The sequence below is a fragment of the Bolinopsis microptera genome, chromosome 7 (genome assembly GCF_026151205.1).
Source record: "Bolinopsis microptera isolate Bmic1 chromosome 7, MBARI_Bmic_1.0, whole genome shotgun sequence".
NCBI lineage: Eukaryota > Metazoa > Ctenophora > Tentaculata > Lobata > Bolinopsidae > Bolinopsis > Bolinopsis microptera.
The window spans coordinates 6353664-6380371 of record NC_087078.1 but is presented as its reverse complement, the minus strand read 5'-3'; the positions used below and the strand labels follow the sequence as shown (position 1 = coordinate 6380371).

The window sequence follows — 26708 nt, the reverse complement described above, 5'->3', positions numbered from 1 at the left end:
AATTTCAACATTTTGTTTCGAAAGCTTGTTCATGAGGGCAAACGAACAATAATTTGTTGTCACGTGACCACAGCTAACCATGTCATAACTGTACTAATAACGCTGAACAAACAATAACATGCTGTACAATATGATACTGACCGCGAGTATATTAAATTTGTATCAAACATAACGACTTAGTCAAAATTACATCCGTGATCATATGAAATGCGTACTCGTTGCCAGCTGTCAATGCAACAATAAATATCACTACAGTCCACAAGTACCAAAACATTATTACGATCAGGCACGAAGGATCTATCTACCAGCAATAGTTACATTCGGTAGAGAAAAAGTAAAACAGCTCCTCAGTAAAGACTGCGGGCATGTTTTCAGAACAAAATCTGGTCATGCATTACATTTTATTGTAAGGATTAAACTAATAACTCGTGATATTTTGTAATACTAATAGTGCAAGATACGATCTACAGCCTACTAATTGATATCTTGATCAGAATCTTTTGTAGTGGTGGTATCAATGGTAGGTTATTAGGCTCAGTACAATGTAGATCTTCTAAATCTGGTGCCAGCTTTTCTACCTGACCACTGTGGAACTAATACGGAGGTGTCGTGTGTGTGTTAGATAAATGCACATGCTTTTTATACATTATAATCCAATTTATATCCATCAGGGTGAAACAAAGAAAATTCATCTTCATTATATTCCATTGTGGACAATCTTTGATCTTACAATATCGTAGGTACAAAAAAGATCATTCGAGACGTTTAATTTTGAGTCAAAATCAAAACTCACTTTGAAAACTGTGCTCATCTGGTGAGCGCCAGGTGGCACAAGATATATGCTCTACAACCAAGTACACTGGAGAATATAGCGAGATCGTGGACCGCGAAATAACCTTTAAAGGATGAGGGGACCTTAGAATTTACTTCCAAATATTCGCGTTTAAGTCCTGTGAAAGTGTGTAGAATCAAAAAATACGCCGGACTGTGAAATCGATAATTCGTGCAATATCACGCCGCGCTCCTAGCTCCTGGCTGATAGCAATTTTGGGCTGTGACGTCACTTATGTGTTAAGGCCAACGTGCGCGCGCACCCTTCGCTCGTGTCAACATTTTGTTCTGTTCTGTTTTAATTACGTCGTGTTACCTTTGGCGTTTGCGAGAGCGGTATCTTTGGTTGCACTGAATTAGTCTAAGTTACGAATAATTCTCTTTGATAATAATAGTTAAATGTTACTCAGAAAGGCTTTCTTGTAGTCATTTGTATCACGTTGTGACACCCACGGTCGTTTCACTAGGTGGATACAGGGGGAGCCGCGCACTTCGTGCGCGGCGGGTCATACAACGTATGACAAGTAGTCATGTAGTAGGTATTTCTATTTATAAATAGCTAAGGTAAGTAGCATCCGCTAACTAAACCACAAACTGCTATTTTGTTTTGACTTGTTTGAAACCCGATATGGACACAATTAAAAAGAATGTATGATGTAGTAGAAGACATTATACTAGCTGGCCCTTGGCGCCTCTAGTCCTATCTGAGTACGCACGTGCGGTTTGACACTGCGCGTGTACCGGCCTTTAGTTGTACACTCATTTATAATTTACCGTTTTAGTTTGCTGTGACTTGAGTGTAAAGCGTAACAAATGTGGATGTGTTCGTCTGCTATGCTTGGTATAATATTGCTTGGTGTAAGTTGCAAATCTTGCTTACGTTATGAGTAGTGTCACACAGTGAGTTAGAACTTAAAAGCTTGGTGCTTGGTGCTTGTCCAACTGGAATGAAGACATGCATTTCATACCTACCCGATCCATTTTTATTAGGACCGTGTTGTGTTGATATGACATGTTGATATATCAACTGTGGTACGAAACAGGGAGTTGCTTAGGTGTTACGTTGGGAGATATAAATATGCATAATTTACATGCCTTTCTGTGTGACTTCAATCTTATTCCAGGCGGTGTATCTCGGCTCATGGTTATCGTAGAGTGATAATTCTTTTTTCAACCGGTCATAAAAAGTCTCCTCTCCTCTGGTTATAGGCTCGTTAGTATCGTAAATTGTTAATGTAGTCTTAATTAGTAATTTAGTCGGCCCGCACGCTCATTTTACCTGTATTTCTATATGCGCGGATCAGAGCAACTCACATAATTGACGTCACAGGTTCAAATTGTTTTGGCTGGATATATCGGCGCGCGAATGAAATACAACTTTGCGGATTTCACTAAAGTGGTTTATACGATTAATGTAATAAAAGGATTTGCACGAGAAAAAACTTTTTCTAAGGTCCCCTCATCCTTTAAAATAGCGCACGTGTGTCGTGTACATCGGCTGATGTACACGATACACGTGCGCTATTTTTACTTCATAGCATGTTCTGATACTAACGAGATCGTTCAATCATGTCCCACTAATTCGTGAAAAAGATTCTCACCAATAATATCTAAATGTGAAATCCCAACGCCTTTATCAACGAGTACAAGCCTAATCCATAACCCGAACCTTTAACCAACCCTATAAACTCTATCATTTCACAACATTTCGGGTAAGGCATCACGAGGTAGGACTGAGATAAGAAGGAAGAAAGCAACACGTTAATAACCGGGTCGTGGTCTTGTCCGCCAACCTGTGACGTCACGGATTCATTAATTACCTGATTACGCTCATTAGGTGAAAATTTAGACCCCAGTTCGTCGATGATCGGCATCTTGTTGATCCAAATTGATTTAATGAAGGAGAAAGCATAATCCCCACTTTGTCTATCGTGATAAACTTTGTGAGGCGACAGAAAAACAAATGCACAAGCAGTTGATGAGTCAATTGAAGTGAAAATCGTTTCATCGCAAAAATGACGAGCTAATGATGCTTAATTCAAATTTCAAAGTTCAAACACTACTTGATAGATTAGGGAGATTAGCACGTCTGAATGAACATTGAACAACTGTCTATAATGATTGCTATACATCTGGCTATATTATCAACGATTTTATTTGGCAAAGCCACGAGAAAGAACATGTTTTGATAACAATCCAATAAAATGGAGGGCTGAGTGCTGACGACATAAGGCTGTGGAGAGTTCAACAAGAGGCCCACATTCCACAAGGGGTGCAAAATCCATGAAAAATTCACTCGTCATTAATTATGTATAGTTTATTAATTAATTATATACAGTTTACTAGTTAATTATGTACAGTTTACTAATTAATCCTGAACAGTTTATTAATTAATTAACACATGTTCTTAAAGCTTATCTTAAGAGTCAATTCAATTTATCTGGTATAGTGGGAAACGTTACTTTCTCAACCGTATTGTATTGGCAGCAATATGTAAATAATGCTGTGTCGGCTACGGACTAACTCTTCGGTAGATACGAACTAACAATGTGTACATTAATTTATTTATCCTCGGTAAAGTTGCGATCTCGACGGTTCAATTTAAGCGAAATATCATTAAACAAAATGTTTCCGATGCACAACATCTTCATCAGTCTCAAATTATTTGTTACATACACATAGTAATGTGGATAATGTATTTTATAAATTTCAACAGTCGAGATCGCAACTACAGCTCTACAGAGGAGAAATAAAAAGTACACTTTGTTAGTTATACGCTATGTGACTCCTAAACTGAGCTCCACTCAACCAGTTAATTATTTAAACGAAGGACCTAAAAAATATGATCTGTCCTACATGAAGACATTCTTCTTGAAGAGAAAACTATCAGCCTTTCAGCCGGATATAATAAAATAAATAACCCTAATCTAAATAATAAGCCTTACCTTACATGAATAAACCTAATAAGCTTTATACCATATCATGCAGACCTGAAATTAAACATCCCACGTGTCCACCTGATCTATATAATATAATAATAAGCTATATATCAGCATTCCTAATGAAATGGTTTTTAGAACATTAGTTGATGAACTAGTGAAGGTAAGCTGATACGATAGTGGTATAATAGTGATAAACCTCAGGTAATAGTGGTATAGTTGGACAAGAAGCTCATGATATTATGATATGCTCATGATAAGAAGCGAGTATGTCCTCATGAAATATAATCAATAACAGGGGCGTTCCCAATTTCCATCTTATCACCGTTCCACCATGTTTATATGTGAAGACTAACGAGCCAAGTGGGAGGAGTTCCAGGAGGTCAGATTAGGTGGTGAAGTGGTTTTTAGAACATAAGCCAATTATTTCGAAGAACATAAGCCAATAATTTTATTAATCACCAACTTATCGATTGTAAATGTATGTTCTAAAAACTATGATGAATATTTTCAGGCTATAAGCTTATAACAGGAATCTAACGTTTGATTCATTTTTGCTAGCTATTTTTTTAACATGACGTGTTCGTGGAATCCAGATCAAGTCAACTCTGGAATGTAAAAAATTCATTACCAAGAAACTTTTAGACGATTGAAATTATATGGCAGAATTATTCTTTGGGAAGTAAACACTAAACAATCCCCAATAAAGTAACGTGAAACGCGCAGATAAACTATATTAAAGTTATATTATATACTAGAAACCCGCTAGTCGAAAGCTTTGTTCGAGGAAATTTTAAAAATCAGTTATGTTTTAATTTCTCTTCATCATACAGTCTGTTATACAGTAGACATAATGGAATTTATTTAACAATGGCGACAGCGTTGTTAGTATTCGGATTCCCAAAACGATACTTTTTACCGCATCAAAAAATACCAATCACAACCAAAGTTATGAATATAAGTCATAGCGTGAGCGTAAATGTGAGCTAGTTTTGAAGTTATGACGTAGCATACAGCATAACAACGCGCGTAGTTAAGATGTTCTTGCTCGCGCACGTGCATTTTTATCGTTGCTACGCAACAGCGCAGTAAACCTTTGCTAAAATAACGCCATTATTCTAACGATTATTTAACCTCACTTCCGACGTTAATTATACAAAATCTAAAGCCTAAATCAAAATTCTAAGAATGCTATAGCCTATTCCTATCCTTTTTCTACAACCCTGCTAAAAATGGCGAGGTTTCAACTCCATTTGCGAGCTGGGTTTGGCTTCACCAGAGGGTCATTTTGAGGTCGATTTTCGGTGTTTTTTCTTCTATGTCCCCGTTGCCGGGGAAATTTCGTCAAGTTTAAAATATAATATAGATATTATAAAGTTTCATTATATAGATTTCATCCCGGATTTGACAGGTGCCCGCGTAATACTTGTTGAGTAATGAGTATCAACACAGAAAAATAGTACGTTATATAACGTATTTTAACACCTGTCAGGGAGGCAAGCCAAGAAGGGCAATTGAAGATGAAAACATTAATTATACCGCTATCCGTGTAATTTACATTAGCTCGCATGATATAATAATATAATTTACATTAGCTTTTTTACATAATATTAATAATAATAATAATTTGCATTAGCGTCCCAGATAATGCAGTAATACCAACTAACACAGGGATGGAGTAATAGAGTAATAGCTCGATAGTGTGCATTCTATCTAGGCTGAGAATAGATATTCATGGATTCTGATGTTTGATCTAGCATTGGTACATACATTTGGTATTGGTGCAGACAAATTATTTTCAGAAATAGGCATAATCTCTTGTGATTATGAATTATGATGAAGATTTAGGCAATGAAGTATGATTATGATTATAATTATAAAAAATAATCATGTTATAATTGCGGTAGAATTAACTGTAGATGTTACTTAAAGTGGTACTGACTTTGATGATTCAAAACGTTACTTAAGTAACTAAACTAACGTATAATCAAGTTTACCAATGACTACTAATTTATATTTGAATTAATATATTTGACATATAATTTAAATTAATATAAGAGTAGAGCCAAATGTTACTTACTTGGTTACAGTGGTTCGTAGTCCAGGTTCCAGTCATCCCTTGTTTCGCCGCAATCTCATTTTGTTGAGCTGCTGCAGAGGTTAATAATTAAATAATAAGGCAATCATTTAATTAATCAAGGTAAATATTTAATTTAAATGTAATTTAAGAGAAATATGTAATTTAAATGCAATCTAGTAATTTGTAATTCAGAGATGATTATGTTGTGGAAGATTCTACAAATATGTTGAAGCAATCATAGAGTTCAGTTGCCAAAAATGCAAGCAATTGTGAATCTATTTTGGATTCACAGTTTCAACCCCAAAAGCTCTAAAGTACAAAAATTAAAAGAAGCCTTTATACAGAAATTATTGTAATGATTAAACTATTAAAGTTTTAAGTTAGCCAATAAAAGTAAAGGAAATGGTTGGTCGTCCGCAAATTCAACAGGGCGAGCATCTAAATATCTACTCGAAATAGCTGACGTGGGAAGGAAGAGACTTATCTTTAGGATAACGAGACAACTCAGACAGTGCTGAGACAAACAAGGATGAAATTCAAGTGATCAATTCTTCCTAAAATTGCCAAATCCTTAAAGTCCAGACCATCTGGCATTTCCTTCTCAACCTCAACAGAAGACTAAATTTTTATTGACATTGTACTGTAATTTTCACTTTCCCACCCACACCTCCCCCACCCTCCATCCCTGACACCACTCAATCACATATAAGCATTGTCCACCACATCACATTCAGCTGACGACGATTAACACATGTTTATTGAAAGCTTCTACAAGTTAAATCATCGTATCTCTTATATGTTTTTAACCCAACTCCACTCAGTAAGTGATCAAGGTTTACTTTTCACTGGAAACTATTGCTGGACGACATTGTCTACGACGAAATTCAAGTGATCAAGGTTTACTTTTCACTGGAAACTATTGCTGGACGACATTGTCTACGACGAAATTCAACTGATCTAGGTTTACTTGTCAAAAGAAAATACTGCTGAACAGCATTTTAAAGGTTGCAGCGAGAAATTGTAAATGCTCGTACAAAATATAATGTGGAAATGGCGTAATTTACTCCAACCGATCAGCTTACAATTGCAACAGCGACCAGTAAAATTCGTGGATCACGATGACTGTCATTTGCAGAATCCTATTTGTGTATACAACCTACAAGCTTTTAAGTTCATTTAATTATTTAACCAAAAATTCAGTGCAGGGTTCTGCAGAAATACAGTGTAGTTATGTTGACCCGCTCCTAGTCCTACTAAAAGGAGCTAAATAATAGGAGCTAGTGTCAAGCAGAAATACTGCAAAATATGAATAAGGTAACTTGAGGCTTCGTTTAGCACTAAACATATGTAAATCAAAATAAATATCGTGTGATAACAAAAGAATATAAAATAATACTGGACCCCTTGATAGGATTATATTATTAGTTGTAATAATCAGGAGGAAACCGACACAAGCGAATAAATAAGAGTGGAGTAGTACCAAGTGTTGTAATTATGGGTACAAGAGATTTAGGCGACCTGTTATTGGTCACTAAAATAGGTTTAGGCACGCTCTTATTGTTCACTAGCCCCAAAACAGCAACATCTAGACAGCTCTACGAGCGAAGAGCCTGTACGTCTGTATGTCTGTACGTGTTACAGTTAACTGCAGAGTAACATGACGTGTAGCCTGTAGGTATAGAGAGTGTGGCCAGGTAGTACTCGTTGTAAAATACGAGTGAGGGCTGGTGTTTAACCTTCAATCTGAACCATCACGTTTCTTCTTGGATGCAAATTTACATTTTGTCATGATGATGAATGTTAACGTGCAGTGTTGAATATTTAAATTATCATTAAAAAGGACAAAAGAAAGTGAAAATCATAGAAACATCAGAATACTAATTATATGTAACAAACAATACCCAGAGAGAGAAAGAAAGAGAGAGAGAGAGAGAGAGAGAGAGAGAGAGAGAGAGAGAGAGAGACTGAACACACAAAGATGTACAAATGTCAACTTTACCTACACCTTATACTAACACAATATCCTGCCACAGAACACGACATAATAAACATTGTGCACAGTAACACAAGTTGTTGGGGGTGTCAGGGAGGGGGTTCCACAATTTTCACTATGTTGGTGAGAGTAGCAGCGGTGCAACAATATACATTATAAATAATATAAACTAACTGACCCAAATAATAAAACACTATAATAATACACTATTTTGGAGAGTAACAGTGTCCCTCTTCCCATTCCGAAACCAAAACTAGAGTTACACAGAGCTAACACATCTGCAATGAAGAGAGAGCACAATGCTGCTAGCGCTAATATATATAATGGGAGGCAAGCTTTACAAGTATAGTTTCAGCTTAACTTTCAGTAGTCAGGGTAAGGGTTTGTGATTAGATAAACACATCTCACCACTTCGACACACTGTCATTTGTTATTGTACGTTGGTGAGGCTGAAGGTGAGATCAATGTAGGTCTAAACGGTGCAACAGACCGATTAGAAATTAAATGCTCTCAGCGGGGAATTGTCCAAGATTTGTCGACCGACTGATAAAAAATAGGACAAAATGTTCAGTATTTAAAGTACGATTTATATGATTAAGCGCACTAAAAGTTTAATAAAACGCAGGAGAAAAGCACTTTCGCAATTCACAGTGCACACAGTTAGAAAAGCAATCCACAATCTCACAGTTATGACTAATCCTGGAGTTGCAGGGAAGTTAGAGGGTGCGGTGTAGGTGATATATACTTGCTGAACTAATATGCTGATTGAACCGGCCCTGAACCTAGTGTTGCCCACTGTAAAGTGTTAAGCACCTTTGAGGAGACTACTTCATCTCATAAGTGCACCATAATATCTCGATATATTTTCTAAATACACGATATATGAACTGCACGATATATCGTGTAGTTCATATATCGTGTATATATATGTTAACTTTCATAGTACACTATATATAAAAACTACCATAGTCAATTACTATAAACTTTACTAAACTCCACACTGCATCACTGCGTTAACAACATCAGGGGTACACGTAACAATTAGTTTTAGTTTTGGCGACCCCTACAGTTACAAGTTTGTGTACGTCAACAAAAGAAACAAAACACTGGAAAGTGCGAGAAATCCTAATTATGATAAATATTTGTAATTATTTTAGGCGTCAAACCGGTCCCCTTTATTCAGCACCAGCGGAATTTCGGCAAAATGACACACACTGTTTGGGAGGTGTCATCTTGCTGCAATTCCGTGAGACAATCTGATTCGCCAGGGATGGAATCAGGAAAGTGATGCTAAATGGGCTGCTAATAGGAGCGACTAAAATATCAGGCAATTGAGGACATGATAAAGAAGGAACAAATATACCCAAATTACCCATTACTGGTCAATTACTGGTCAATTACTCAATTAATTTGGACACTCCTCTGACAAGTCATGCAATAAAGCATCATTAGTGATAAGTGATGACACAGCTGTACGGGTCACTACGGGCAATACCACCAGATTGTCACAGTGTGCCTGGAGTCTCTATTCTATTGCGTCTTTTAACCAATCAGAGTGGATGGTAGGAGTCACATGATTGTTGCTGTTGAGGATTAGGTTCTAGTCAGTTATTGTCGCAGTGAAGAATGCCAAGCATTTAAGTTTTAAACTGCTAACTTAAGGTCATCCGGGTTGAAGAAAACATCCTAATTCCTAGTTAGTCGTGCTTTGTACACAAAGATAGGAAATGAGGAGAAGAGGGAAGAAATAGAAATTAGGCGAACACGACCACGAAGTTAAAGTTCTGTACCGAAATTTGAAGGCCGAAGAGGAGATCTGTCTACCAAGAAACTGCAGTAAATTGACAACTATAGTAAAACATGAGTCCTAATTACCATCTTCATCGGCAATAAAATTTGAAAACTGTATAATAATAAAGAACAATTATAATAGCTGAGCATCATTCTAACCACATTGGAGTCAGACAATCAATATTACACCTGTTCTAAAATTTGCAATGAGGAAACATTTGGAATGTAAGAAGTCGTTCGTCGAAGAAGGTTATCATAATAATATGATAATAACAAATGTTTCGAATGTATCAAATTGTTTTTTTCGATAAAATAATGTTTATGCCATGACTGCTTTATCATTTGCAATTAACACGTTTCAAACTGAGCATGGTTATAATGCTATTAATCGTGGACCTTTTTCGTTGACAAGGAATGCAATTTTGACAACAGGTCCCCAGTCTGATCATCATTTTTCCTGTTCTGCACGGTTAGAATTATGCACGTCTCGGTAGATAATTTCGTGCACATCAAAACCGTGTGAACAGTAAGATGGATGTGATGTAAAACTGGATGGAAATAATATGATGTATATTGTATACCATTACTCAAATAAACGGAGCTAGGAATGCCGTAAAGAATACAACAGGACGTGTGGAAATAATCGCAATGGCAACGGAGTAATTTTAAGGGTTTTGTATTTAAATTAGTTGGGGTATTTGTGTCACCTCCCCATCAGTGAAGTAAAGGCTTAACAAAGGGCACATTCAGAGGGGGTGAGGTGCGCTTTCTCCAGAATTTTAGGCCTTTTTTAAACGAAAAATCGTTCGATTTAGCAAACCAAATGTATCATTTCCTGACTAACTCAACATTCAATTTAACTTGGTCAAGTCTATGAAAAATAAAAATCGATTGTTTATCGAAATTTTCACTAGGAATATTTTACATGCCGTAAAGAGCTCAACAAGTCTGGAAGATTTTCGCAATGGCAACATTTTTGCACTACTAACGAAGCAATATCTATTTTATAGGACTCTTTTTATGGGTTTCTAAAGTTTATTTAGGTGAAAAAACTTTTAGTTCTTGAGGTGCTAACCTGAGAAACCTTGACAATGAGAATATTTACAAATCGGACAATTGAGGGAGTGACAGTGAACTTTGTTACCAGTCATTATCTACCCGGATTTTTTGAGAACTAGCTCCTCGAATTTAAAGAAAGTCTGTATCGCGACCGGTAGCAGACAAAAAGTGAATTGTTTAAATACCTCACGTTATCGCAAGCGTGGGGCGATGACAGTCAACGAACCTGTGAAATTAAAAGCTTATGTCTAAGTGCACTACGCACTCTTGGTAACTGAAATCTGACGAAAGCTTTGTCCACCAATTGGTTCATTATTACAGTGCTCTAAAATGAATTTGGCACCTGAATGCTGAAAACATCATATACTAATTTTATATATAATTGTATTCTTCTGAGGGCTGCTGGATGGTGTCCCTGGCTAGAAGCCAATTTAATATGAGCACTGGTATATTATGCTGGTAATATTTCATTATTCTCCTAAAACAATACCCACACAACACAAACCATCAATCGTCACGGGCTAACCGAACAATGTTCATCAAAACAAAAATAGCAAACACGTGGTTAATCGAGTGAAAGAGAGAGAGAGAGGGAGGGGGACGGGGCATTGTAAGATGAACATCACAAAAAGTTAATACCAATCCATAGAGAGAGAAAGAGTGAGAGAGAGAGGGAGAGAGAGGGTGACGTTGCGACCTGGGAGACAAGTGGAGCGCTTGTGTTTAATCTATTGCCACTTTAAGGGTCCAGGGTGGTGGATACTTTGATTAGTCTGATTGAACTGACACCCACCTACCACACTCTCACTCTTAATACACCTACTTTAACAGATGAAACTATCTTAGATCTGGCTCAGTTCCTTATATGCAGCCAAAAGTTATAAAACACGGTGAAAAATACTAAAGTTTACCGTCTGTTTCATTAAGAGTGAGCCTGGTGATGTATGGGTCTAAGATATCCTACGGTATAACAGTATTACTCGATATTGTGTACTGTGTATGATCATCACTGATATTTTCAATATTAGCCGGTCAGGGTGTGTCTAATTGGACGCTTAGTTCAGAACGTCCAAATACAGTGCGAAAGTTCACGAGTACGTGCCCTGTTAATTAATGAAATACCACAGGTATCAGATCAGATCTCAGCTTTGAGAGTCAGACCTTGGAATTTAAATTTCAGATCTAAAATATCTCGGATATCACATTCCACATGCTATATTTCAGGTCTGAAATATCTGGTAAACACTAAAGATATACCCTAAGGGCTAAGTTAGGATCTGTATTGAAAGCTGAAAATAACTCGATTTGAAGACTAATAGTTAAACTGTTAAATATATCCAGTATGCACTGAATGAAGGCATATATGTATGTAATTATTATATATAATTACATGGGGACGAACGAAATTATTTAAGGTCCTACGGTAGACTTTTAGATGCTTAATGCTTCTTGATACAATAGACTATTGACTATGGCTATAAATAGTGTATAATTATTAAATATAATTCAAATTTAAGTACTAACGTACTAAAGTACTGCAACTCAGTCACATACTATTATTTGATCGGACATAGCGTGACCGAAAATAAATTTGAACGTACATTAAAATAAACGTTAGGGCCTCCATCGTCCAATTAATGTCCGTTGAAGTTATGATTGAAGTAGCAAACAGAAAATAATTGTTTTCAGAAAGCAGTTGTTCTAGAGAACAGACCACAGAACTATTAACTTCCATATACCTGTATATCTTATTTTGGGGTACAAAAAGACACTTGCGGTCACAGTTTTACAAATCTCAGAATTAGGCTAATTCTCGTGGTGACGTACAACACCTCGTTAACCCAATCGCAATGTCTGGAAAACTGCAAATTTTCACATGCCCAACACCTATTTTTCTTAAAGAGTTGTGCAAGATGACAATACGTAGAGGTCGCAGAATTATGAGTATTACCAGATCATGGTGGAACTAATTTGATCTACCATATCACGGCAAGCCTTATGAATTAGCCTTTACTCGTTTATATTTTGGATCTGTTGAACTCAGTAAAATACTTCGTTTAAAAGCCACCTGGTGAGCGCTAAAAAGACTCATGATATGAGATGATCTGGTCAGACCATACAAAACCATCCAAGCGAATAATTTATAATACTCGGCTCTGGATAGATCATTGTTGGATGGGTGCGGTTTTTAACTGAAACCAATGCTGTCAGAAATAGATTTCTAAATTTAAATCTGCATAAAAATTAAGCTTAAAATTAGTCAAATTTTCCACATGGCTTAATCACTAACTAGCGGTAGTCTTTTCTGTCTAGATGAAAAATTGTATCATTGCTTATCATTGTCAAAATCATTTGATTTTAGCGCATCCGATAGCAATAAGTTGAAAACACAATAAATTAATCTGTGATGGTAGGCAAACTAAAAGTAATGGAGTCTATTTGGGTGCCAAAGTGTAAATAGACACTAGACAGCTAATCCTAGGCTAATGTCTAGCATTGTGTCTAGTTAAGTAGAGTAGTTAATGAGGTGGTTATAGAATCTCATATAGCAGATACATATTGGTGAAGCTAAATATAAAATACAGCCATAATTATCAAGTAAACTAATAAACTTGGCGCTTTACTAATTCTGTAAGTGTATAATATTACTAATCCAGAGACAAATATCTGAATGGTATCCAAGCTTAAAGTCTATTTGGGAACCCTCATTTAAATTGCCCTAACTTAAATAGACAGCTAGTCTCCAGCCCAAGTCTAGCCGGACCGAGGAACTACAGTGAGGAGGTAAATACTAAATTTATAAAATATTATATGTACCAGCTACATAGTGATATTGAGTAACTAACCTTATGATGTACCGTAATGATTATTAAGTAAAGTTATAAATATGTCGCATCACTAATCCAAGTCCTGTACAAAATTACTAATGCAAAGATTTATGAATAGTACATAATATTTACCTTGGGGCGGAAAAATTCTATTCATTCGTTGCGGGTAGTCGGAGTAAAGAGTCGGGCAGACATCAACACTTTAAGTTATGAGACATTTATTTTCCGTTAATCAGATTACAAGATAAAGTTATATACCAACTTATTAAAACTAATATTTTGTTAATGAGATAATTTGTAGGTCTATCAACTTATCTTACATAATATCTGTCATGTGTTGATGTCAGTCATCCCTGAGTCACTCGCGCCAGAGAAAACACATACCATACATTTAACAAATATTAAATAAATGCCAGTGTAAGGACAGGGTGCTAAGGAAAATGACAGTAGGAACCCTAATAAAATGGAACTTGCAGCTGTTATATGGTAGTTAATGGCAACATGTCTGTTATATGGGCCCATACAACAGACATGGTGCCATTAACTACCATATAAATCAAGATTTAATGGCAACTGTTGAATGCTGCCGGCCAGAATTGGCAGAACAGTACCTTAGTCGACTGAGATCACGGCAGAATGGATAATTATTAATTATTTAATTACTAGTGTTAACAATATTTACAAGTGTTTTTAATTACTCTCCTTGTTCTGTTATGATCTGTTACATTTGTGACACTGAGTACAAATGTAGCACCATGCTACAGACAGCAATATTAACAGTCAGATCGTAATTATGTCAGCTTTAATAAATTTAAAATTAAAACATTTGTCGAGATAATTAATTAAAAATAAACAATTTGGTTTATAGCGCGAATAATGTTTGGTACATAACTTTGTCCTAAGATAAACGCTTTAAGACATAACTCATAATTAAAAGCTCAAACAACCAAATTTGTAACATGTCCAGCTGCGTTAAAATGATATACGGGTGCCTACTAGTTAACTAGTACTACGACAGCTACGACTGTACGTGACACCTCACGTAAATAAGAGCTACAACATTTGTCCAAAGTGGTTAAACGGACTCTCAGACTCTGTGATGACGCAAAAAAAACGTTTAGTAGACTTCACACTGCACGTGCAGCGTGTTTCAGGATTGTTAGACCGATGTTTATGGAATTATTCATCAATTTGGTAACCCTAAAATTGGTACGAAGTCTTCCTTAAAGACTGTTAAACAAGCGTGAAACGCTAAACTGAGAAGGGTTAAATGGATTTATCTTATAACTTGGAGTAATGGTGTAACGGGGTTAACTGTCGTACGTGCCGCGCGCCGTAGATTAATCCAATTAAATGAGGCGAGGCCGAGAAAGTGATCACGGCATGGCAGTTACTGTGAAAATGAAGTCAGCCGTGCAATAACTGGCGTAACAGTACTATAAATATAATCGTAAATAAATCGCAAAAAACAACTTTGTAAGAATAACCTTAGAGCTGTTAAAGGTGGTCACAGAATAATTGTTTCTGAAAACACCCCCTTGTTAAATAGTAGTTAAACAGGTCGTATGTTTTAACAAATCAGTGTGAAGCTTAAGACAGGCTCAGTCAAATTGAAGTCTAAAGAAAAGTTAAAGAGAGTCAAGTATCAAGCTACATAATAAATATTAACAGAGGCCTCACAAAAGTCACACCAAATATTTAAGCAAACTCTAAAAACAGCCAACAACACTACAACAGCTGCCAAATATACCCGTACCAAGATTGCACACTAAAGAACGTGACTCTACAAAACGTCTGCACAACAGTGCTCGGGGACGGTTCAGAGTCCTGTACTTCGACACCTTCCTTCTGTGTCAGGGACTGTGCCACAGGCGCTTTACTGAGCTTTCTGAGCTTTCAGGGAGCAGCACGTACACGACAAAGAAGGTACATAATATGTGGTCTATTGTTTAACACGACCCATATCCCTAGACCGGCTAGGGTAAGTGTGAAGCGTGAAGGAAACACTCCCTTCGTGCTTTGTGCAACTTCGTACTCTTTACTTTAACTTTAATGCAAATTATCTGTCCGCAGTTATGGAATTTATTCAACTTTAATCAACCATAAAGTTGAAACTACAATCTTGGCATAAACTACAGAACTATGTAAAGATACAAAGGCTCGAGGTATGAACGATCTAACACATATACAGTACAATGCAAGGATACAGTGCTGTTTGATAACAGAAGTACGTGCGTTATAAGACCTGGTGTATAAGAGGAACAATCTAACCTTTAGTCTCCACTACAAGTCTACAGCATATTGATAAGGCAAGATGTCTCTGTCGGTCTCATGACTCTCACGGATTTGCCAATAGTTAGAAAGACAATAGAAAACTGGTACTGTAAGTGAGGAGAAGTGTGTAAAGCAGTCTAATGATCTTTTGATACAGTGCAGTGAGCTCGTGACTGTTCGTACGTGCATTATATTAAGTCGTAGTAGTAGCAGTCGCAGTCGCACTAAAAGTAGTCGCCATTATATGACATGACAGAATATGCACTGCAGGAATCAGGATCCAGCCTGATCCGCACTTAGCTTAATGAATACCCGGCATTGTTCCTGGACACGTTTATTTGTAACAGTAATTCCAGGCCCCGGTAAGAACTGTGCCCCTAGTTTAGCAGTGGGAAGCACGTTTACTTACAGCTATTGTGTACATGATAATTCTGCAACCACCGTGCAACTAAATGGTGCCTAGTTACCCAGCATGGCAGCATCGTCCCGGAGGAGGGCAAAATTAGGTTTTGCATGCTTTTGTAACAAAATTCATCAGCCCAGTAAGGATGGTGCCCCTGGTTTAATAGCGGCAGCACGTTTAAACATTACTATTGTGTCCAAATAACCCTACTTTAGAGTGAGGATTTCACCTAATCCCCTATGTGCTGACCTTATAATGTGAAGACTGCCCAGTCTCCATCGTACCACCACGGAAAGCTTATCGCTAAAAGCTCGAAACGACAATATAACTATCCTAAAACCACACGGAATTTAAACGCAGTATTTTCGCGACTGTGGTGTAAGTGGTATCTGGAGACAGAGCGGAGCACCGGGGAGCCCATTACATGATAATCCAAAGCTAGCACCCTGGGCACCCAAGTCAATTCTCTTAGAACACCTACGTGAACCGCGAGTAATGCCAGCAAATATAAATGACAGGGAAGGCGTTATGAGCCTAATTTCACCGCTAGTCCAGATGAAATATAGTGAATTGTTTTGTCGGCTTAAGCAGTGACTCCATTCAGGCTAAATGTTGAATGTTGTGGTATTGAAACTCTTCATAACCAGACGGAAAGGAGATTAAACATAGACCGATATCCCACATAAACAATGCAGAAAATTCCAATGTAATTTGGGCATGACAACCATTCTTTTGTCGACTTAATCAGTGGTCAGATGCCCGGGAGACGTGGGATTGTTCGGGGTGAATAGGTCCGGGTATAAAAAGGAAACGTATTACTTGGCCACGCTCTATTGGGTATTTCGTAAGTGTCTATTATTATATATGGCTGATATATTATTACAATAGCATTATAGTTATTGTTAAATTATTGGCTCAAGTTAACTTACTGGCTCAAAAGCCCAAATAAAATGAGCGATCAGACATATTTTATACGGATGAATGATACCCCATAAAATATAAAAACAACAAAGAGGTTTTGTTTAACTGGGTCCCACCTGGCATAAACTGACGGCAAATAGGTAAAATTTAGACCTGATAATAGCCAGTTAATAGCCGGTCGGCATTGTACCTATTTGCCTAAACTGGCCTCCCAGCCCTATTACGCTCTCTCCCCACTCTCCCTGCATGACTGATGACTACCTTGAGAGGAAGCGACGTAAAGTTCCTTTCTAGTAATCGGAAAAGATCTCTTCATTACCCAAGGGCCAAGAAGTAAGCAAGTAGCAGTCAATAAGGTCATAAAGTTACCAGATGACCCACAATTTGAGGCAATGGAGTACATGCACTTTTAAAGAATGCTTGGTGTGCTACGAAAACATCTCTAGTGCAATAAAGTAAATATAGAGGAACTATCCCACAGCATTGTTTTTTGATATATTTGATATTGTTAATTAGTGAGAACCCGTAGGAAATATAGTGACACGTGCACAATAATGAACAGATAATACAACCTGCATGATATCATCTTCACTATCCCGGATATCTTATATAATGGTTCACAAACACTTTTTACAAGCCAAGGTGTCCATTGCATACCATGCTATTGAATTAAGATGCATAGTGACCAATAAAAAGCAAGAATGATTGTCTCGTGTAAAAACTAAAAACAAATATGGCTCAATATGTGCCCACCGTTCTGATTGAACTGTTTTACGTAGGCATGCAATTGCAATCCGAATTATATTAAATAATGGAAGGTACTCAATCTCTGAGAGTTAATAAAACGATAACATTAACCTCAATGGCTAAATAGTCAATAGTCGTAATATGCAACGGGTCATGTTTTAGGGTGTCATGATCGGTCACATTGGTGATGTAAGAGAGTAGAACAGGGGTCTAGACAGTAGTCTAGAACAGGGGTCTAGACAGTAGTCTAGAACAGGGGCCTTCCTGAAACGGATTAACTTAACGATGTGAGAATAAAACTCTATTCTTCAACTGAGATAATGGAGTTTCAGTTCACAAAACTATCATGTGAAAAACTATCATGAATTAAGATGCAGTTGAAACTAATATTGATTCCAAAGAATAGAATATAAGGGTGGATCAGACAAAACTGATAATTTCCATTTTAGTCTTGTTTGATAACGGAGCAATCAAAATCAGTTCTGTTAAAACTGAGATGCAGTATGATCGAATAATTTAGCTAAACAAGCCTAAATTCTAAACCAAGATTATATTTTGAGCCGAAGCTGACTGATTTACATAATTCACATTTTTTGCGATTTTCTACATGGTTTTTACCTCTACATAAAACTACATAAATTATTTATTACCACCGAATGAACAAAACCTTCAAATGTAGTAGTCCAGGATGGTCAAATTTATGAATTATAGGTCTAGAAAGTGTGCAAACTTAAATCTAATAAAATCACGAATTTTGGGTTTATTCGACATTCAAATTCAGCACCATCCTTTTTTTGGCTTGGCATTGTTCCTACGGACACCGTATTATTAGGGTTGCAAGAACCTCTGAGCATAAGAAAAGCTCAATAATAATATAGGCCTCAAATTTGTGGTTTTGGTGGTGCCGGATCTGAAAAAAGATTCCACAGTGTAATTTGATGGTATACTGTATACCGTATACATTCCGTATACATTCTACATACCGTATACATTCTAGACACTATGAGTATGAGACACTGTGTGTGAGTTTCAAGCATATTGGAACTTGTTTGGACCAAAGATCAGTTATTTTACAGCTATTTTACCTCATCGAGAGTGACCATCTAGACAAAGATGTACTATGTACAAAATAAGTCAGAGAATGTGAAAAGCGGATATAAAATGAGCAAATTATGAGCAATTGATAATGATCAGCTTTCTCCGGCCACCCTGTATAATGGCATACCGACTACAATTATTGTAGTACAATAGAAAATTATCCATCAATTCCCAGATTTGCAACACATTAAGCAACACAAACGTTCGATGAAATCAAATTTATCGTAAAACAAAAGTTAAATGAGCTGACAACAAAGATTTACCTCCAGATTTAGACACGCAAACAGAAGCGAATGTGGTTGACAAACGTGAGCTGCACTGGATTAGATCTACAAAATATTTGGGATAATTTAACATCATTAGTAAGACAAACTTGACGTAAACGTGACACGAAAATTAAATATTTCGCCGTTGACTTTTGGAATTGTCTCATTATCATGGAGCAGGCAAAATTAACAAAACACACAGCTTACTAGGAGAGCAAGCCACAAAGTATTGAATTCTATTGAAAATATCAGATAAACGGCACCTTCGGCCCATGATAAAGCAGTTTCAGTTCCGAAAACATATGAAAAATATCCACTAATTAGATACTAATATTGCTTCCAAGGAATGAAGCTGCTCAAAATAATTCCAAAGCTAAAGAATGCAATGCAAATTCTACAGGTAAGAGCGAACGAACAGTGGTGAAAGTGCACGTGCATGTTTGGTGAAGTTTCGCGATTTTATGGCTTACTATTGCACGCTCTCCACCGTCAAGTCAAATGTTTCTCTGGAAAACAAATTGAGTTATAATTCTTTAATTAATGTATTATGTTGTATTATGTTGATCAGGTACACAAGCAGACACGGGCCTGGATATTTGTTTTATGGGTATTTCTAGCTATGAACTTTTAAAGAGATTGGCGAATACAAGGTATGAATTAGAAATCTAGTCTTGATACTCATACTGCAAATGGAACGTGGGGGGAGATCATACACTTAGTACCGTACGTGACGTTGAGGGGGTGGGTCATATTTTCTTCCAAAACACAGTTAGTACATGGTACGTATCCCAGAAACAGTTAGTACATGGTACGAAGGGGGGTGTCCAACCCCAAAAAACCCATTTTACCTCAGTTTTTTTGTGGGTGTCTTAAAAACAGTTAGTACCGCGTGGGTGGGTCTTTTGACAAAATTCCAAAATTACACTTAGTCGACGTCACGTACAGAACTTAGTACCTTATCCCCCCCCCCCCCCCCCCCCCCCCTGGTAGGGACTAGTGTGAGTTTTTAAAATTTTAGTGTTTATTACTTTATTAGGAATCATCACGGCTCTCGACAGAGAAACTACGAAATACGAATCTTAGTAAAAGGCCAATGAGTGACGAAACGTCGATTATTTTGCATTTAGTTTTCACCAGTCATTTGTCTTCACTTTGTCTGTAGAGAGCCATGATGCTCCCTACTAAACACTCCAATCTCAAACTTATCAGCGACGAGAAAAAAAAAACAATTAAATACGAACACCAGTAAATAAGTCTAGCTTGAAAAACAACTCCCATCATTACCGGAGCAGTCTCCTCTGAAATCGACCAAATTAACCAATTACTACATCACTTAGAATACTTATAGCTGCAACATTAGGCTACAATTTACGAGCGTTAACAACATATCAAGCTATTATACTGGGAAAACTAATGTAATAATCAATTTTCAGTCCTTGTAAACATCTTTATAAGTAAAGATTGGTTGTAGTGACCACGAAAAAATGTAACCGTTTTTATATTTCGTGCAAAAATGTGTCCCATGGTGATGGTTGGTATCTCTGAATGTTGAGTCTCTTCTTTTATTTAATACAGACACTAGGGCACTAAGCAAACTGCTAGTGTACGACGAGTCATAGTTGTGCACTAGACTATTCAATATTCATTGATTCAAGAAGCCTCTTCACCCAAACAGATAAAGTTAAAGGGTAACATCCTTTACATTACCTCTTTCAATGAAAACAAGAAACGTATGATAAGATTTTACTTCGGCCGTTGAATTTGGTCCTATGACAATAACCATGTACGAACATTTGTGTTTCCACGAACACATAATATTATTACATAATAATGACTGCCCAGACAAGGTTAATAGTAAATAGTCAAAACCAGAACTTTCGGGAAAAATGTAAAATTGAATACTGACATTTATCTTACGAAAAATCCATTTATCTTTACATACTATCTCAGACGTTAATGATAAATTATTAACATAACTGCAACTCTAACCATAATTTTCAGGAGATCTGGTACGAAAGCGCAGCCATTTGACCGTTACGGTGCAAATCCCAGTGAAGCGGAAAAGATCTGAGTGGCTAGCATCGAAGATAATGAAATCGTACCCGGATCTTGTTGGATTAAATTAATTTAACAGTTAACTACTAAGTAAGTAGTCCGGAACAAATGACATGGTCGACTAGCCGATGGTTTTAGTTATGAGGAATATAAAATATAAGTTTTACGAAGTCAGACAGTACGAGTGGGATACTTATGTTAGACTGGGTCAGGTACTTCGTCGAAATCTAATCGTAAAGGTAAGATGTCTGGAGGTGAGGGCTTAGTTGGGGACGATGATAGATTCAGGTGCACCAGAGATTATAGTAAATAGTTCCTTATTTGGTACTAGTGACCTGAATGTCATGGACCATAACAAATGCACGATCATCTCGAAATGAGCCTCACAGTATGGAGTGCTAGTATAAAAGAAGTAACAAAGGAAGCAACTTCAAAGAGTATGACCGCCCCTTACCAAACGTAGCATCAGTAATAAAATAACTATTACGAAGTTATAGAACAAGGAAAATAATTAAAATAAGTAAACAAATTAGCATAGTAGTGGTAACAACATAGTAGTGGTAACAATACACTAACTTACTAACAAAGAGTTAAACCGCCGACTATCTCTAAGATATGTGCCGACTAGTGACAGCGAATTAAAGACTTTAACGTGTGAACAATGGCGAAATTAGCCAAGTTAGTCCAATGGGGTGCTAATATAGACAATGGGTATTGATTATGGTATGGTTACTGGAGCCGTGGATGCGTTGTATTTGGACAAGAAATGCTAAATGATTATTTAAAAAGAAAATCTGTAACACGGGGATATAGATGGGGATTGAGACATAGGTATTATGAAGTATGTGCATATCATTCATATCACATCTATTTAACTTGAGAGAGTTCCTTAATCGACAAGGCTGAAAAGCAACAAATTTGAAACACCATCCTGGATTTACTAAAACATATTACCCATTATAAACCAACTCGATAGCCCAAACTATGCTAGTTTGATGCAGTTTTCACATATTAAGTTGTGACGATTTAGAATAACTCAAAATTGACAGTTTGACCAGAAAATAATGCAACAATGTTACTAAAAGGAAATGAACCATATGATATACATTCCTCACCAAGCTGCTTGATCAAAAGCAACATTACTGAGACAATAGAAGTCATTACAAAGAAGGAACATATCATTTCAATGTCGTCATGCTACATGTTAATGAAACAGGTTTGGCAGTAGACCAACTTCCCCTGCAACCTGCATGGAGGTATAATCACAAGACCCATCATCAAACATTCTTCATCAACTACGCGTCACTCTATCTGACAGAGGTTCACTGTTTCAACGTTTAAAGATAGATATATATGACGAAGAGTGATGAGGGGGAGACCTAATGAGTAATGACAAAGCGAGCGTCTAATCTTCAAATAATAGGTTTATCTTATTGAAACAAATGATTTGAAGCCGCTGGCGCCAAGGTTATAGTTCTTTGACTGGTGCTATCGAAGGATGAAAAACTGATGATTCGATTATAAAGTGGTATAATCCATATTCCTGATGATAGCATCTTCCAGTACTAAGGAGTAAGGATGCGTTTGTTGAATCTAATGAACCGTCTTTCAGATTATAGCGCCTAATGAACAGCGTTTAGTTATTTGTCTCATAAATTGATACAAATTGCTACACTAAACCTTAGTTATAGGCAATCAAAAGGAACTTATTATTCAATATAGATTGTAAATGATGTCTATGCACGATGTCTACTGTTTCTAATACAGGCTGGGGAGCAATCCATGAAGCAATTATGCTTCAATGGTCACAGATGGCATCACGACTAATGATGCTTTCCCTTCAGAACATTTTACAATTTATTAGCGGTAGCCAAGTCTGTGGATCAATGAAACTATTTATTAGATATTCGTTAATTTTATTTATTTCTTTAAGTTTACCCTACAGAACAATTGAACGACTGTAACCAAGTCTGCGAATTAATGGGTCTATTTATTAAATATTCGTTATTCTAAGTAATTAAACTTTCGGTTCTTTTGCGATAGTCAAAACGCGACAACTAGCGCTGGATGGCGACAACTAGCGCTGGATAGCGACAATTATCGAACATATATATTTTGCGCTGGCCAACGTTATCCAGCGCTGGATAGCGACAACTAGCGCTGGATGGCGACAACTAGCGCTAGTTGTCGCGTTTTGACTATCGCAAAAGAACCAAACTGTCGTATACCAACCAATCTTCCAGTAAACCTAATCGAAAATAGAAAAACAGCGAATAGAAACTACGAGGTGATTTTATTTATTCTTGAATCAGAACCAATCAACGATTAACAAATTGTAAAATGGACGTGACTGCAGATTTCACATTTATATTCTATAGTTGTCTCCTACCGCAAAAAGCTGCCAACTTTTTACCAACTTTACCAGCCAAGCAAGTACAATACATACTATGAGTATGAATACTGACAACATATTTCTAACCAACATCAACAAAATAGTACACAAACAGTAGTACAACAGCTATGAATGGAATTTAGATGCTTCACATGAAACATTGGAAGCATCTTTAGCCAATCAGCGGGGGGGGGGGGGGGGGGGCCAATGACTACCAATGGAGACTTTTGGGGACTAATGGGGACTAAAAATCATGGGGACTAGAGGTCAACTCGTTGACGTAATTCACCATTTTTCCCCATAAGTCCCCAGAATTTTTGACAGTCATTTATGGTTTTCAAGTTAGTTAGGTACTCTAACAGCCCTCAAGTAGCTCCCAAGAAGTCAGGAATGTCCAGTGACCATTTATAAATATTCTAGACTTCAGTCTTGAGAAGTTTACGATCTGGTCTGGAGAAGCCAGATTTTTTGAAATCTAAATGGGGACTAATGGAGACTTTTGGGGACTAATGGGGACTAAAAATGGGGACTCGGGGTAAAATCGTTGACGTAATTCCCCAAGTCCCCAAAAGTAGTCATTGGCCCCCCCCCCAATCAGCTCAATAACTCTCAATCTAAACAAATAAATAAAATAAAGGACGTTTTTTTTGTAGCTATTACGCCGGTGCACAGGGATATATAACACATAACTAACAAATAGCTAAGACAGATGAATAAACACATTGGACAGTGTGGCTGGTATACACTATGCAGTGTTATGTGTTAGAATGACTCACTATAATGGCACAGTGTTTAGTGACTTTATAGTAGTTAAAATGAGTCATTACTATAATTATGAGACTTTTAGGCTAATTATGTTGAATTGTGAATATTCAAAGTTACAATTCTTTCCTCCCATTTTGTTGATGTTTGGCATTCCTTCCCCCTATGACAATTCATTGTGGTAAATTGGTACCGCAAAAATAGCTTGACAAACACTGATAAATTGACTTCAGAACGTTCGGGACGTGCACTCCAAATCTGACTAACTAGGTCGAAACTTCAAAGCAATATCCCACTACAAGTCATAACAATTATGACAGTTGAACAGTTGAAGCCGGCTAATTCACTAATTGCTTCCTGGATAAGATTGTAACAATTGTTCAATTGGACCAGGATCAAGGAGTGTCTAACGAGAACAGTTGTTTCTTTTGTGGTTAGATTGAAATGGTAGAGGTACAAATCGTAACAAATACAATAAGGACGGATAACTAAATTATCACGAGTTGCAGTAAAATCCCAATTTGCTGTACCCCGATTTACCGTAAACCCTGATCGGCTATCTGATACATTTTTCGCCGAAGGTTTAACAATATACTCAACTTAAGAATGCGCACTTAGACAACAGAACACAAAGGCATAACAAATATACAACCGTGTTATAGCAACGAGTATAAGGAATAAGGATGATATCGAGTAAATGTTGGGAGTAACACGTGAGGAGCAAACTAGAAAGATGGACCATTAGAGAGGGTGGTAGATAATCCAAACCAACCCGAGTGTCGCCCATAGTCCATATAACTATTCTTATCTAATGGGGTGTATTAGAATATGCAGTATGCAGTATGCTCTCATACTCACTTAGACTACAATATACGGCATTAAACACATCCAGCCGTACAGTTACCTATATTATCAAGACATATCTTTCTCCCTAGACTTGACATTGACAAAACAAAACAGGGTTCTTATCTAGGGTGTGTCGATTAAATACAAATTAGGATGATTGTATTTGTTAGCTAAGAACTCATCTCTCCCAAGTTTTATGATTGGGTAATTGTGTATGGAACATGAGGACCGTTTATCATATCTTATCAGCTGTTTGATCACAAGTAACAAGTCTCGAGTTGATGTTAGTAATGAGTTTAGTAAAGTAGTTAATATAATATGCTGACTGGATAAATACTGGCAGTAACAGGTGAGGAGGTAACACCAATATTAAGGTTCTATCAGGTCAGGAGGTAACACCAATATTAAGGTTCTGCCATTAGAGAATATAAACCTAACTTAATATACCCTAACATATCAAACACCTGTTAATATTTTTGTTAGCGCATGAGAAAATAGGCAGAGTAACTTGTTACGAGGTAGAATGCTTATGAAATCTTCAAATATGTTAACCCTCTATTATAGGCAAGTCATGTAGCGGAAATAAGGAGAACTACAAGAACCACAAAACCACACTTTGTACGTGTGTGTGTGGTAGCTAGCTTGTGATATGAGAGAACTTGTGCTCTTATCTCGTTACTTTGCCCACGTCGTAGATAACGAGGTCACGTGATATTTATCGTAGGGTTTAATTGAAGGAAAGATAGCAGTTAGATGAGAGGTCGGGATTGATACACGCGGGTTCTTGCACAGCGTGCAGAGAGATGACGTGCACTCAACGTGCATGTGCACCCAAGCTGCACGTGCTGTACACTAAACTAGATCGTACTGGAAGCAATTATTTATATCACACTATAGATAACTGGACTGGAAATAAGATTCATGTTGCACAAGTACCCCTCTGTAAACATACTGACATAGCAAAATTAGCGTATCTTCATAGATCCTACTATGAATATCATAGCTACAGTAACAAACATTGGTAGGGGCCAGTGTAGGACCCAGGGGGACTAGCTATCTTCGTATGTTTTTAGACCAAAAAGAACCGAGACCCTCCTTCCCATGTTCAGCAAAAGAACAGATCGTTCTTAGACTAAAACTGCTAAGAGAGCTATGATTCTAGACTTGTAAACCAGTATCACCGCCCAAATATACATCGGCCCGGTACATAAGCCTAGCTTCTATTGTTGTCTATCGTAACAGTCTATTGTAATAGTAAATTTTAAAATGAGCAAGTCTTCTTAAAGTAAAACGAACTTTGGGAAAGATGTGATTCAATGTGCCCTGTGCAGGAGGTCTCAAAGAAATGCCTCGCACTTAAATCAAATTAATATGTTCACTGTTCAGTGTTCAGGAGTATGTTATCTACTATAACATAGTGTCT

General features: G+C 37.0%; 1 protein-coding gene across 4 annotated transcripts in view; it reads right to left on the bottom strand.

Annotated features, from left to right (window-relative positions):
* The window catches only part of LOC134817956 (atrial natriuretic peptide receptor 1-like), a 56332-nt gene that overhangs the window by 21600 nt on the left and 8024 nt on the right, over positions 1-26708 (bottom strand). For 2 of the 4 annotated variants that reach the window (XM_063827344.1, XM_063827342.1), the window contains exon 2: positions 5851-5921. The gene's annotated coding sequence lies outside the window, so the exon portion shown is untranslated. Of the gene's footprint in view, positions 1-5850; positions 5924-26708 lie in introns of those variants that run through there. The other 2 variants (XM_063827341.1, XM_063827343.1) reach the window with 1 other exon arrangement.